This window comes from Natator depressus, chromosome 1, assembly GCF_965152275.1.
Source record: "Natator depressus isolate rNatDep1 chromosome 1, rNatDep2.hap1, whole genome shotgun sequence".
NCBI classification, from domain to species: Eukaryota; Metazoa; Chordata; order Testudines; family Cheloniidae; genus Natator; species Natator depressus.
Window position 1 is genome coordinate 147,056,781 of NC_134234.1, and position 13,967 is coordinate 147,070,747.

At 41.7% G+C, this 13,967-nt stretch overlaps 1 protein-coding gene across 6 annotated transcripts in view; it reads right to left on the minus strand.

Moving 5' to 3' along the window:
* The window catches only part of DMD (dystrophin), a 1,886,383-nt gene that overhangs the window by 1,451,160 nt on the left and 421,256 nt on the right, over positions 1–13,967 (minus strand). The gene's annotated exons all lie outside the window — the stretch shown is intronic.

Below are 13,967 nucleotides of genomic sequence, written 5' to 3' on the forward strand. Positions count from 1 at the left end.
TTTTGCTTGGGGCAGCAAAAATCCTAGAGCCGGCCCTGTCACCAGTACAAACTGAGTCTTCCTGTTGGGTGGGCAGAAGCTACTATACACACAAGACAGTAGAACCTCAGTTATAATCTACCACATTCCTCACCTGGAACCGGGAATATACAGTCAGTTGGCAGCAGAGATCCTCCCTCCCGCCCCCCCGCAAAAAAAAAAATCAGTTCGGTACTGTTATACATAACTACTAAAATAATATAGGGAAGTTTTAAAAAAAGATTGACAAGGTAAGGAAACCGTTTCTGTGCTTCCGCACATTAAACTTTCAAAGCTGTATTAAGCCAATGTTCAGCCGTAAGCTTTTAAAAAGAAAAACCATAACGTTTTTCTCAGAGTTACGAACATTTCAGAGTTATGAACAACCTCCATTCCTGAGGTGTTCATAACACTGAGGTTCTGCTGTGTACGTTTTTGTTCTCTTATCTGAACAGCCAGGTTTTCATTGGCATTCTGATCCTGTCTGCAGCAGGAAATCTATTGCTGACTAACTGTTTAGCCTCTTCAGGCACACTGATGCCAGGTCTCTAAGTATGGTATCATTTGGTGAGGGGAAAATTAATAGGATATCTTCAGTTCCATAGCAGTTCAAACAAATTAGGAAGTAGCAACTTAAGAAATTTGTGGGTTGCCAAAGTGACTTGTGAGAATAAAAACATGTTCACACTACTACAGTTTTTCTGTTGGCTTTACTTCAGCTTTCTGTTTAGTTTCCTGAAAGCAAACCTCTCTCCCCAGTTCATTTCTAGTCTGCACTGTACAGCTTTTTTAATATGTAGTACTCCTCTTCCCCTCTCTGTCCCCAAGAAGCAGAGGCAGCTGCAGTGAACTGCTGCTTTCTAAGGCACTTGCCTGGCCTGAGTTCAGGCATTTTACGGAAGCAGATGTGCAGGAAGCTAATGAATGCCACTTGTTTTCACTGAACTTCCTGATTAAAAATAGTCCCAGGGCCAGGGTAAGTTTGGTACTAGGGATATAATATAAAAGGCAGATATTCCTTTAAAGCCATTCGGGGAAACCTGGCTGAAGGGATTTAAAAAAAAAAAAAAAAAAAACACTCAGCTCTCCTGGAGTCTCACTGTGGGAGTGAGAAGATGAATTAGTAAGAGCTGAACACGAGCTCCCAATGTGATGCTGTGGCAAAGAAAAACAAATGCCATCCTGGGATGCATAAACAGGGAAATTTCAAGTAGGAGGAGAGAGGGTTATTTTACCTCTGCATTTGCTGACTGCTTCTGCAGTAATGAGTCCAGTTCCAGAAGGATGTTGATAAACTGGAAAGAGTTCAGAGAAGAGCCACGAGAGTGATTAAAGGATTAGAAAGACAGGGTGGATGAGGAAATACCTTTAATGGGATCAACTTTTGTTGATGAAAGAGACCGAGCTTGTGCAAACAATAAAGGATTAGAAAACATGACTTATAGTGATAAATTCAAAGAGCTCCATCTAGTTATTTTAAAGAGAAGGTTAAAGGGTGACTTGATTACAGACTGTAAATATCGACACGGAAATAAATTTTTAACTTTTTAACTATGGGCTCTTCAATCTAGCAACAAAAGATATAACATGATCCAATGGCTGGAAGATGAAGCTAGACAAATTCACTTTGGAAATAAGCATTAAAATTTATGCATGAGAGTAAACAAACATTGGAACATGTTATCAAGGTTTGTGGTGGATTCTCTACCTCTGAGAAATTTTTAAACCAAGATTGGATTTATATTTTTTTCCCTAAAACATATGCTCTATTAATTTCTATGGCCTGTGTTACACAGGAAGTTAGAGCAGATGATCAGAATGGTCCCTCCTGGCCTTGGAATCTATGAAAGAGGAAAACATTACTGAGCAACCAGACTAGTCTGTAGCCTTGAACCTTAAGGGTTGAGGAAAGGGATCCTAGGACAATGACAACCATCAAAACCCTTATATTTACTGTTAACTTGTATGTCAAAGCAGATTGTGCCTCTTCAGCATGGTTGCCTCCTTCTGTGTTTGATATCAACAAACCATTTTGTTCAGAGAATATCATTTTGATTTTAGCTTTTTATGAAGAAAACCTACGCTTTAGGATAACACACATGCCAATGCTACACAAGGATATGTACCCTGAAAATAAACCACCAGCATATCTCTCTGTCTCTCAGGAGTCAAAGAAGAGCAACCGTGCAATAGCCTGTTAAGTGCAGACAAAGTGTCAGTAGAGAGAAGGAGATTATACACCTCAGGACCTCTACTCCAAAAAGCCTCTTTAAAATAACCAGAAAATAGGGTATGAGAAACATCTGCTGAGCACAAAGCAGGGTAACAATGCAATTTAAAAAAAAAAAAAAGGAGGAAAGGAAGAAATCATATGAGGGACTGGAGAGTTGGTCAGGGATGGCCACTCCACTGAGCACAGTAGCCTCTGGATGTACTATATGCGCGCATTCAGCTGCTCATAGAGGTGTCTCACTTCTTCCATCTCCAGCAAGAGGGAGTCAATATTCCTACCCACGAATCTCATTCGGTTACGTACCACACGGCTCTCTGCATCTTTTAAAAGTTCAAATTGGCAGGGAAAACATTAGATAAGCTGCATAACATGGCTGTCAGATAAGGGATAGCTTCACCAAATTCTCAAAGAGTACTCATTTTTTTAAATTATTAATAAACGTAGTTATTTTATAATCAAGAATAGCAGAAGGTGGACAAGTAGAATTTGTGCCAGGGTTGATATATTTTCATGACAATTTTGCAAGGGTACTTTAACTCCTTGCTTTTTCACCTTTCCTGTTGTTGCTTCAGATACTGGGGGCAGAGGTGGTTGGTGGGTCTACGAGAGAATAAAATGTGGAAGGCCCCTAAGATATCAGACTTTTATAAACAGAATAGAGATCAGGGTATAAAGGACTTTACAGAAGGATCTGTGCTAGGACCCAGAACATTGAGGAATGGATAACTATCCAGCCACTAAAATAAACCCCTGAACCTCTCATGCAAGGATCTCAATGGAGTTTTACAAATAATATTGCTAGGCTAAATTATCTGTTTGAGATAAGTATTTACACATTCAACAGGTAAGTGAAATGAGGCACAGAGAAGGGCATCAAATGCTGTGGTAATGGGTGAAGCATAAGGCCTCAAAACAACAGACTGAATAGGCATGACTAGCTTGAAATGATACAGCATGTTAGTGGCACTGCAGAAGCAAGAACAGAACTCAGGAGTCCTCCCCAATCTTCTGCTGTAACCAGTGAAGCACATTTCCACTTCCTTTGTATTTAGAGAAATAAACTAACGAAGTATATGGACACAACTGTTGCCCAATGATCATGTAACAGAAAGTGGGGCTCAGCCTGAAAAATGCTGAAAATATAAAATCAATAATGCACTCATTATTATACAGCAAGTGTATATTGTGCAATGTATACTTACGTATATTTTAAAAAAGTTATGTCTAATCATTTCAAACTGATTTGCCAGATCTACTGGGAGTCACCAAAAATGACTTTTCAAAAAATATTATAATTGAAATCACAGTAAAATGGTATTTCTAAAACCTTTCTGCATACTGTATGCGATGTTTTCTGATGTGTAGAATGCTAAATCTATTTGTTGAATTACAATTTAAAAATATGAAAACTCAGCTGAACATCTCCGCTCTGGAGGAATACAAAACAAGATCCTGTAGTATGTTTTAGAAAATATTTCTTCGGAACAAGAAAAAAAGGATGATGCTTTTAAAGGGAAAAAATATTGGTAGAAATAGAATAGGCTGCCTTGCATGTGCTATAGAACTAATCAGACAGTAAAATATTCTTAATGGATTACTATTGTATTCAGAAAACCATTCTTAATACTATTCCATAAAAACAACATTATGAGGTGCAAGTGAAAGAAGACGGTTTTAAAGTTTTAAAATGTGGCACTTCAGAAACAATATGTATGCCTAATTCCCATTAATGTCAATGGGAATTTATATGAAAGTTTGTAGTAAAAATTCCAAAGGTTAAAGTTTCTGAACTATGTTGGGTATTACGGGATGTCTTCTTTTTCTTTGCTTGTTGTTTCTCCACTTTTGTGCAAAGGATAGGATTGGAGCAGTACGAGTGGTTTGCAAAAAAAAAAAAAACCCACATTGGTCATTCTGTTTAAGTTAATCACCATGCTATGTTTCCATCATTCACTCAGCCTCTCTCCTTATCACCTCTAATTCACGTCCAAGGAACAGGCATCAAAGGGCATTTTCACGTGATGATTGTTCATTCACATTAATATAAGGAAAATCACAGCAGGTTCATGGTTTGCTGAATGGTTAGTACTTGATTTTCAGCAAAGTGGAGTACTCAAAATTCCAGTCAATGGGAGCTGTGGGTACTCAGCAGTTTTCAGGCAGGAAAAGCTTGTGCGCATATATATGCATAGGGCCCTACCAAATTCATGGCCATGACAAACATGTCACACACTGTGAAAACTGGTCTTCGGTGTACTTTTACCCTATACTATACAGATTTCACAGGGGAGACCCGCATTTCTCAAACGGGGGGTCCCGACCCAAAAGGGGGTTGCAGCAGTATTGCAAGGTTATTTTGGAGCATTGTGATATTGCCACCCTTACTTCTGCACTGCCTTCAGAGCTGGTGTCTGGACAGTGGTGGCTGCTGGCCAAGGGCTCAGCTCTGAAGGCAACAGCACAGAAGTAAGGGTAGCAATACTATACCATGCCATCCTTACTTCTGGGCCATTTCTGCTGGCAGCGGCGCTGCCTTCTGAGCTGGGCTCCTGGCCAGCAGCTGTTGCTCTCTGGCCGCCTAGCTCTGAAGGCTGCACTGCCACCACCAGCAGCACACAGAAGTAAGGGTGGCAATACCACAACTGCCCTAAAATAACCTTGTGACACCCCCCCCCCACGCACACACTATCCCCTTGTGTGTCAGAATCCCTACAAGTATAAGACTGAAGTTTCACATTTAAATATCTGAATTAATGAAATTTATGATTTTAAAAATCCTATGACCGTGAAATTGACCAAAATGCACCGTGAATTTGGTGGGGCCTTATGTATGTGTAAAGAATCCATGCCTGAATATGCAATCAGTCAGTACAGTCAATGGTGCAGCTTGAACCAAAGACAACCTTCTACCGGAAAAAGCAGGAGCCCCTACCACTTGAAGTGAAAAATGGCATGTTTAACTGCCAGATTGCAGCAGACTGCATAATCTCTGGAATCAGGCAATACAAAGATATGATTGCATGCTTACACACCTAGGTAATTTTCCACATGAATGGATTCAGCATATGCAGTATGTGCTTTCACTGAACATTATTCCCTATACAGAAGATAACATTCACTTTTTTGAACATCTGGGCCACAGATGCTTGTTTACTAATGGGCTCTGAAAGAGAAACAGAGAAGGGGATAGGTCCAGTGGAGAAGTAGGGAGAGAAAGGGAAAGGAAAAGCCAGGAGAGAGGGGATGGGAAAAGAGAGGGGTGGCAGAGAGCACGTTAGGGAAAGAAAGAATGGGATAAACCAGTGGTGGAGAAGAAAAAAAAACCCAGGATGGGCCTGATGGGGTGAGAGAGAGAGAGAGAAACGGAATAAGGCATTAGGGAGAAAGACAATGGGATGGGGAATATTGAATAAGATCCAGGGATGGGAGAAGGTGAATGAGACAAATGAAGGGTCAAATGGGAATGGAGAGTGAATGACAATAGCTGGACCGAATTTCAGGGAAGAGATCAGAAATGGAAGAGAATGGACACAAGTCCATGTGTATGGGGAGGATGAAGAGGCTGCACTCACAAGTGTTAAACTCATACTCTGTAAGCCTGTTATTCCACACACAGAATGTACAAAAATAATAGAGGGAACAATGGTCGAGATCCAACATCCCTCTGACAGCTCATCTGCACCTAGAGCAAACTGCAGTGCTGATAGCCCACCCTAAGAATGTTTTTCTTTTGACAGTTGCTACATTGGTCCTTCAGAATATTGAATGAGGGTGGCTGTGAGTGTGTCAGGGGATTGACTGTGTGCTCTGTATCAGCAGTATCGCCCAATGGAGATGCTCCAAGTCCGGGGCATAACACCAAGGGTCAGTTATGGTTCGGGGTAGCATCACCCACTCCAAGAGTCTAAAGGCCACCTTGCCTAGCAGGAATTGCTCCAGGTTGTGTCGATTACTGGTTTTTGTTTTGGGGGGGCGGGGGGGAATCCCAGGTTCCAACCCAGGGCTCTTTGAAACAGTGGATCTTTTACAGGGCCAGGGGCATGATACCCCTAAACACACTCCCTGGGTCATTTCCTACCCTTATTCCAGTGCCTCTGGCACCATCTTGGGCTGGAATTGTGATCCCGCCTGTGTTTCCTGCTGATCTGTCCCCAAAGTCTCCTCCTCTGGCAATGGCAAGTAAGTCACCATGCGATCGACAGGCTTCCAGTTGTTTGGCTATAAGGCTGCTGGTGGCTTCTCGGTGGAAGGCTGCTGCACCTGACTGCTCTCTTCTGTGGTCAGCTCAGACTAAGCTGAGTCGCTCCCTCCACTGGGAGCATGCCCAGCAGAGGCAATAGTCAATAGTCAAAATCTAATGGCCCTGTATTGTTTGTCCTGTGCCAGCGTCTCTCTGGAATTCTAGTTCAAGATAGAGGATAGAGACCAGCCTTACAATTAAAATGAAGTTTGCAGTCTGATACAGACACAGATGGAATTCATAATCTCACATGGAATTCATACATTGTGCAGATTTCCAAAATCATTCCATAAGGAAGTAAAGGTGTCCGCGGTGGGGATGATGGTGATGCGTCATCTATCCTTAGAAAGCATCAGATGGCAAAGATGATTGCAGCCTAGGGCCTCTTAGACCCAGAGCAGCTCTTTAACTCTTGCCTCACCAATGCGGGGTTGGTACACCGCATCAGAGAGAGAAAAAATGAACTATTTTAACTGCCCCTTGAATACTTGGCGAGCGTCAATGCTACCCAATTACTAAAGAAGAATTGACTGGTATAGGGGGACTCTTCACGCAGGGATCTTGCCTTTCCTATTAGTCTGCCCCACCTTCTAGCATCTGAACTGGAATCTCTCGTTTCTTAAATAGCCTTTAGGTAATCCTACAGATATTGATCAATCACATACATTTGCTTTCTAAGGATAGATGACGCATCACCATCATCCCCACCGAGGACACCTTTATTTCCTTATGGAATGATTTTGGAAATCTGCACAATGTATGAATTCCATGTGAGATTATGAATTCCATGTGTGTCTGTATCAGACAGCAAACTTCATTTTAATTGTAAGGCTGGTATCTATCCTCTATCTTGAACTACAATTTCAGAGAGACCCTGGCACAGGACAAACAATACAGGGCCATTAGATTTTGACTATTGCCCATCCAGATGGCAAAGATGATTGCAGCCTAGGTCAACCAGTTTTTCAAGTCTCAACTCGGGAGCTGGGGGTGGAGGGGGGGTCACTTTGGCAACAAAGTCATCTGGAAGGGGTCTCATCACATATTGGGGCTGATAGGGGAGTCACCTGAAGGTTTTAAAAAAGGTTTTGCGGCCATTGTTCTCCAGCTCAAGAGGAGGGAGAAGCAACACAGCACCTACAAGCCAGTGAGACAAGAGATGCCACCTACCTTCCTAAACAAAGATGAACTCCAAACAGAAGGGTGAGCTAGTGATGGGCATTGCCTTTAGGATATTTGTTGTGTTCTAAATTACCTGTATTCTCTCCTGGTTTAATGTGATTGAGTCAAAGAGCAACAGTATTAAAATATGTGCAAATCATCAGTCTGTTCTTTGCTTTACAACTACTAGATGACTCATTGAAGTGATAAACCACACCTTTCAATGGGAGTCTGGAATCTTGTATTCTAAAACTATATGTGGGTCTGAAGAGTCAGCACTGAGCATAGGCAGCAGAACAGTAGGTTTCAGCTCTCAGGATGGGGTGGTAGACAAAGGATCTGGACCCTGAAATGTGCTTAAGACTCCAAAGACAGGGGCAGTGGCTGGACTCCATTCAGGTTCTGGAGGCTAAACCACCTGAGAACTCAGCAGATGGTCGCCCCCACAGTAGTTTAGTGTAAGGCCAAGAGATAGTGCTTGAACCTGTGATATCTCAGTTCCCTCCTTGCTAGGCAGCACAGCAGTATCAATTACAAGCAGGTGTATGTTCAGATTTGATGTGAGGCAAATGCTGAATTTGATCTTTGGATAATTGGATAATTAACAGGTCTTTCCATTTAATTAGTGTATTTTTAAAGGGCTAGGTGTTTTTATTGTACAGTAGTAAAATCAACAAATAAATATGACTGGTACAGTCACTTTCTTCATTTGATACTATTGCCAGATTATTTTATGGCAACTAGAGCTGTTGTACTCTGGTATTCAACTTCCAGAACACCCTTGCCACCTGCACCTCTGTGGTTTCCATACAATAAAGCCATCAAAACCATGCTCACGGGTACTTGCATTAATAGCAGCACCTGTTTCTTTCCCAGAATAAAAAGGATTTGAAGAATGAATAAAAAGTTGGAAAAGATAATTATTTACACCCTAAAGAAAAAAATTACATAAAAATACTGATCCTGCAAAGACTTACACATGTGCTTAACTTTACACACTAAGTACTATTACTGAACTTCAGTAGGGCTATTCACAGTGCATACAATTTAAAAAGCGCATAAGTCCTTGCAGGATGTATAGGCATAATGTAATGTACAAAGTTGTTCATGCAAGTTTATATTTGTTATTTCCTGACTTTTGAATATCTAATAGGACCTTCATGTTCTCCTAATGCAGTGGAACTGATTCATCTTTGTGTTATCCCTGTTTTATGCCAGTGTGACTCTACTGAAATTAAATGTAAACAGTTTTACATCACTGTAAAACTCAAGTAATACAGTGGAGGATCAGGACCAGTATTTCTGTAATATCCATTTTTTTCCTTGAAGAAAAGAGAAATTCCATAACATGGAATTATTTGTCTCCATAATGTGAAGATTGTGGTGTGGTGCTCTCTCACACACACACACACACACACACACACAACTAGTTGTATTTACTGGACACTAGTTACCTTCTGCAGACCTTAGTTGTGATTCTTTAACCCAGTGTGAGGGCCTAATCCTGTGTCAGTGAAATCAATGGGAGTCAATCAATCTGATGCCCCAGACTTCCCATGTGATGTGTATCTAATAACTTCATCTCACTCTGCCCGAGTCCCTGATCTGTAAAATAGGAATAATGGAATTTCCCTACACCACATGGGTGTTTTGGACATGAATACATTAAAAAGATCGGGAGGTGCTCAGATACTTATATGGCCCAAATTACCTTGGTATCTGAGACAGACAGTTTTGCCGGTGTCTTCAGTGGGACTAAAAAAATCAGACCCTCAATAAGGTGTGGGTTTTGATGTCTATCAAGCAGTTTCATTCCTATATTTGAGCCAGTAAGATTGAAATCACATATGAAATGAAAGCAACAGAGCAAGGGAACGGGTAAGAGCGACTGTAAGCGATGACCAGAAAGACAACATTTAGCGATAAAATGGCTAGAAAGAATAGCAGTTGTTATTGGCTAAGGCGGTGAATAGTACAGTTTGTCCAAAGCCAGTGTCAAAGTCAGGCATAGATGACGAGCCTGCTGTTGGTGCATTTCCCCCTAGAAAGAAATTGGTAGCAACACTCTTCAGTTTTATAACAGAAATAGGAAGAAAATCTTCTAAAACAAGTTATTGGAATATCTCCCACCATCCTTTACTCTCATTGCCAGACTTCCAGATTGTCTTCTGGTGCTTCTCTACCATTTTTCCACATTTGCCTATTTAAAGATTTGTAGTTTTATTTCGAAACGAAGGAACACACATCAGGTCTGCAGACTTATGGCAGTGATGACTGTGCCTACACTTCTGCTGCAGTTCAGTCAGATTCATGCTGGATTGTGGTGGTTGCTAGAGGGTGCTAACTTCTCACAGACAAGGACTAAGGTTCACTGCCCTCTCCTTATTGCCTGCCTCAAGTGCCTAAACAAGTTAAGTCATACTGTGCTGATGCTGCTAGGTGTATAATTAAAAACAGTATCTGTCTAACCAAGCTCTCAGCTAATGCCTGCTGTCATTATGCAAGAGCACAGAGTTGGCTATTAATGGGTGACATGACAACTCACCCATCCTGTCCCGATAGCGGGCAGAGCACCATTTCAACATTAAAATTTCTTCCAGTCCTTACCACTTTTAAAGCAACCTACAATTTAGCTTTAAAATAAAATGATCACACCAAGAATTTGTTACAGAAGCAACACAGTCTAGGGGCCAAAGAACTCCATCCTGAGTTCTAGACCCTGGCTCCTCTCCAAATATAATTGGGGCAACTTAGTGTGTGTCTCATTTCCCCCCATCCCCCTAGTGTTCAAGAGCAGGTGAGAGATCTAGTCCTCCAAAAAAGCTTTTTTAATTAAGTCTGGGCAGGGGGGAGTGGGGGGGGGGCACGGAGGAGAAAGAGTTAACTGTCTTGCTGATAATGTCTTTTGTTTGTCCTAGTTCCAAATGTGGCTGGGCTTTATGAAGATAGAGTTTATTTCACCCCAAAATTCACTCTACCTATATAGAGCCCAACCACTTCAGCTCTATGCTGAAGGAGCATGATGAAGTGAAATTACTGTCACTCCCCACACAACTAGGGCCAGAGTGCTGTACTACCACACAGCCTTTCTGCCCACTCACTCCAGCTGCTACTCCAGCCCATAGACTGGAACAAAAGTCCATCCTCTTCTGCAGTGGGCATGTGGACCACTGGATGCGTATAATCATTTGCAGTTCAGTAAAGTTGAAATTCACGGGATAGGAAAATGTCACAATTATATTACAAACTACAGCATGTCAATGTAAAAAAATAGAACTGTAACTTCCTAAAAGTTTCATTACAAACTTGTTAATATCACTTTAATTTATAACTTCTTAAAGTCTAATTATAGGGAGTAAACATGGTGTGGTGGGAGGCTAGAGAAGCAAGTCCTTCCTCCAAAACTTCATGTTTAATATTGGATAAGCATTTATCTTGGTATACTCATTTCCCTTTCACAATACAGGGGAGTTGCGAAACTTAAGTAAGCCTTCAATATAAATTTCTTGGAGATCCTCAGACAGCTGGTGTTTTAGAAATACAAAACATTATTTCCCTCACTCAAATAATCATGTAGCCTTCTTATAGTAACTTCCATTGAAAAGTATCCTGATACTGGACAAAAGCTAACCAATGATTTTAAGATACAATAATATGTCCATGTGAGAGAGAGCGCGTGTGCACAGAATACACAGGGGGGCCAGTGTAAAGATTTTTTTGGTATGAATCTCCGCTGGCCACATTTATGGACAGCAAAGGCACAAATGAGTTCTAAAGATGATATCAAGAAAATAGCCAAACAATCTTTATATCACACTCTATCATGTGCGTGACAGAATGTATTATATGGAGCAGTGTAAAGGTTTCATACCCTTAAGTACATTTTTTAAATGGCTCTATGTAGATTTTGAAGTTCATACTTCACTTTGATAAATGGAATGTTAGAAGGACGAGCCCCAAGTTTGCCACTGTTTTTGCTTGTCTGGAGGAAGCTGTTAAGTTAACTGAGTAGCAGATGATTAATTTACACTGCAGGGGCTGTCTGTCACCACTGAAAGTTCAACTTTTCCCAAAATTTACCAAGCATAGTGACTGCAGTATAGGGGGAAGAGCATGCAGGGAAAATGGGTAGGGAAGGGAGGGGAACAACACTTACTATGAAGAATGTGGGGGGCTGCCTGTAATAAAATATTTCATAGTTGTTTTACATTGTGTTTGCCTGACTGTTGTGTGCAATAGGATTACAAGGGGTTGATTCCAGCAGAGTTGACAGTACACATGTAGGCAAGCAGACAGTAGCTTGTGATAGGTAAAGCATCATTCATTTTGAAGGAGGACTTGTGGCACCTTAGAGACTAACATTTATTTGAGCATAAGCTTTCGTGAGCTATAGCTCACTTCATCGGATGCATTCAGTGGAAAATACAGTGGGGAGATTTATATACCTAGAGAACATGAAACAATGGGTGTTACCATACACACTGTAAGGAGAGGTTTCAGAGTAACAGCCGTGTTAGTCTGTATTCGCAAAAAGAAAAGGAGTACTTGTGGCACCTTAGAGACTAACCAATTTATTTGAGCATGAGCTTTCGTGAGCTACCAGGGGGGGTTGGAAACCTTTTGTAGTGATAATCAAGGTGGGCCATTTCCAGCAGCTGACAAGAACGTCTGAGGAACAGTGGGGGGTGGAAAATAGTTTTAACTTTGTGTAATGAGACATCCACTCCCAGTCTCTATTCAAGCCTAAGTTAATTGTATCCAGTTTGCAAATTAATTGCAATTCAGCAGTCTCTCGTTGGAGTCTGTTTTTGAAGTTTTTTTGTTGAAGTATTGCCACTTTTAGGTCTGTAATCGAGTGACTAGAGAGATTGAAGTGTTCTCCGACTGGTTTTTGATTGTTATAAATCTTGACATCTGATTTGTGTCCATTTATTCTTTTACATGGACACTGTCTAGTTTGACCAATGTACTTGGCAGAGGGGCATTGCTGGCACATATCACATTGGTAGATGTGCAGGTGAACGAGCCTCTGATAGTGTGGCTGATGTGATTAGGCCTTATGATGGTGATCCCTGAATAGATATGTGGACACAGTTGGCAACAGGCTTTGTTGCAAGGATAGGTTCCTGGGTTAGTGGTTCTGTTGTCGGGTTTGTGGTTGCTGGTAAGTATTTGCTTCAGGCTGGGGGGCTGTCTGTAAGCAAGGACTGGCCTGTCTCCCAAGATCTGTAAGAGCGTCCTTCAGGATAGGTTGTAAATCTTTGATGATGCGTTGGAGAGGTTTTAGTTGGGGGCTGAAGGTGATGGCTAGTTGTGTTCTGTTATTTTCTTTGTTGGGCCTGTCCTGTAGTAGGTGACTTCTGGGTACTCTTCTGGCTCTGTCAATTTGTTTCTTCACTTCCGCAGGTGGGTATTGTAGTTGTAAGAATGCTTGATAGAGATCTTGTAGGTGTTTATCTGAGGGGTAGAACTTGGCTGTAGACAATGGATCGTGTGGTGTGGTCTGGATGAAAGCTGGAGGCATGTAGGTAGGCATAGCGGTCAGTAGGTTTCCGGAATAGGGTGGTGTTTATGTGACCATCGCTTATTAGCACCCCAGGGTCCAGGAAGTGGATCTCTTGTGTGGACTGGTCCAGGCTGAGGTTGATGGCGGAATGGAAATTGTTGAAGTCATGGTGGAATTCCTCAACGGCTTCTTTTCCATGGGTCCAGATGATGAAGATGTCATCAATGTAGCGCAAGTAGAGTAGGGGCATTAGGGGACGAGAGCTGAGGAAGCGTTGTTCTAAGCCAGCCATAAAAATGTTGGCATACTGTGGGGCCATGCGGGTACCCATAGCAGTGCCACTGATTTGAAGGTATACATTGTCCCCAAATGTGAAATAGTTATGGGTGAGGACAAAGTCACAAAGTTCAGCCACCAGGTTTGCCGTGACATTATCGGGGATACTGTTCCTGACGGCTTGTAGTCCATCTTTGTGTGGAATGTTGGTGTAGAGGGCTTCTACATCCATAGTGGCCAGGATGGTATTTTCAGGAAGATCACCAATGGATTGTAGTTTCCTCAGGAAGTCAGTGGTATCTCAAAGATAGCTGGGAGTGCTGGTAGCTTAGAGCCTGTTCTCTGTGTATATAAATCTCCCCACTGTATTTTCCACTGAATGCATCCAATGAAGTGAGCTGTAGCTCACAAAAGCTTATGCTCAAATAAATTTGTTAGTCTCTAAGTTGCCACAAGTCCTCCTTTTCTTTTTGTGAATACAGACTAACATGGCTGCTACTCTGAAACCGGTCGTTCATTTTGAAGGTGTACCT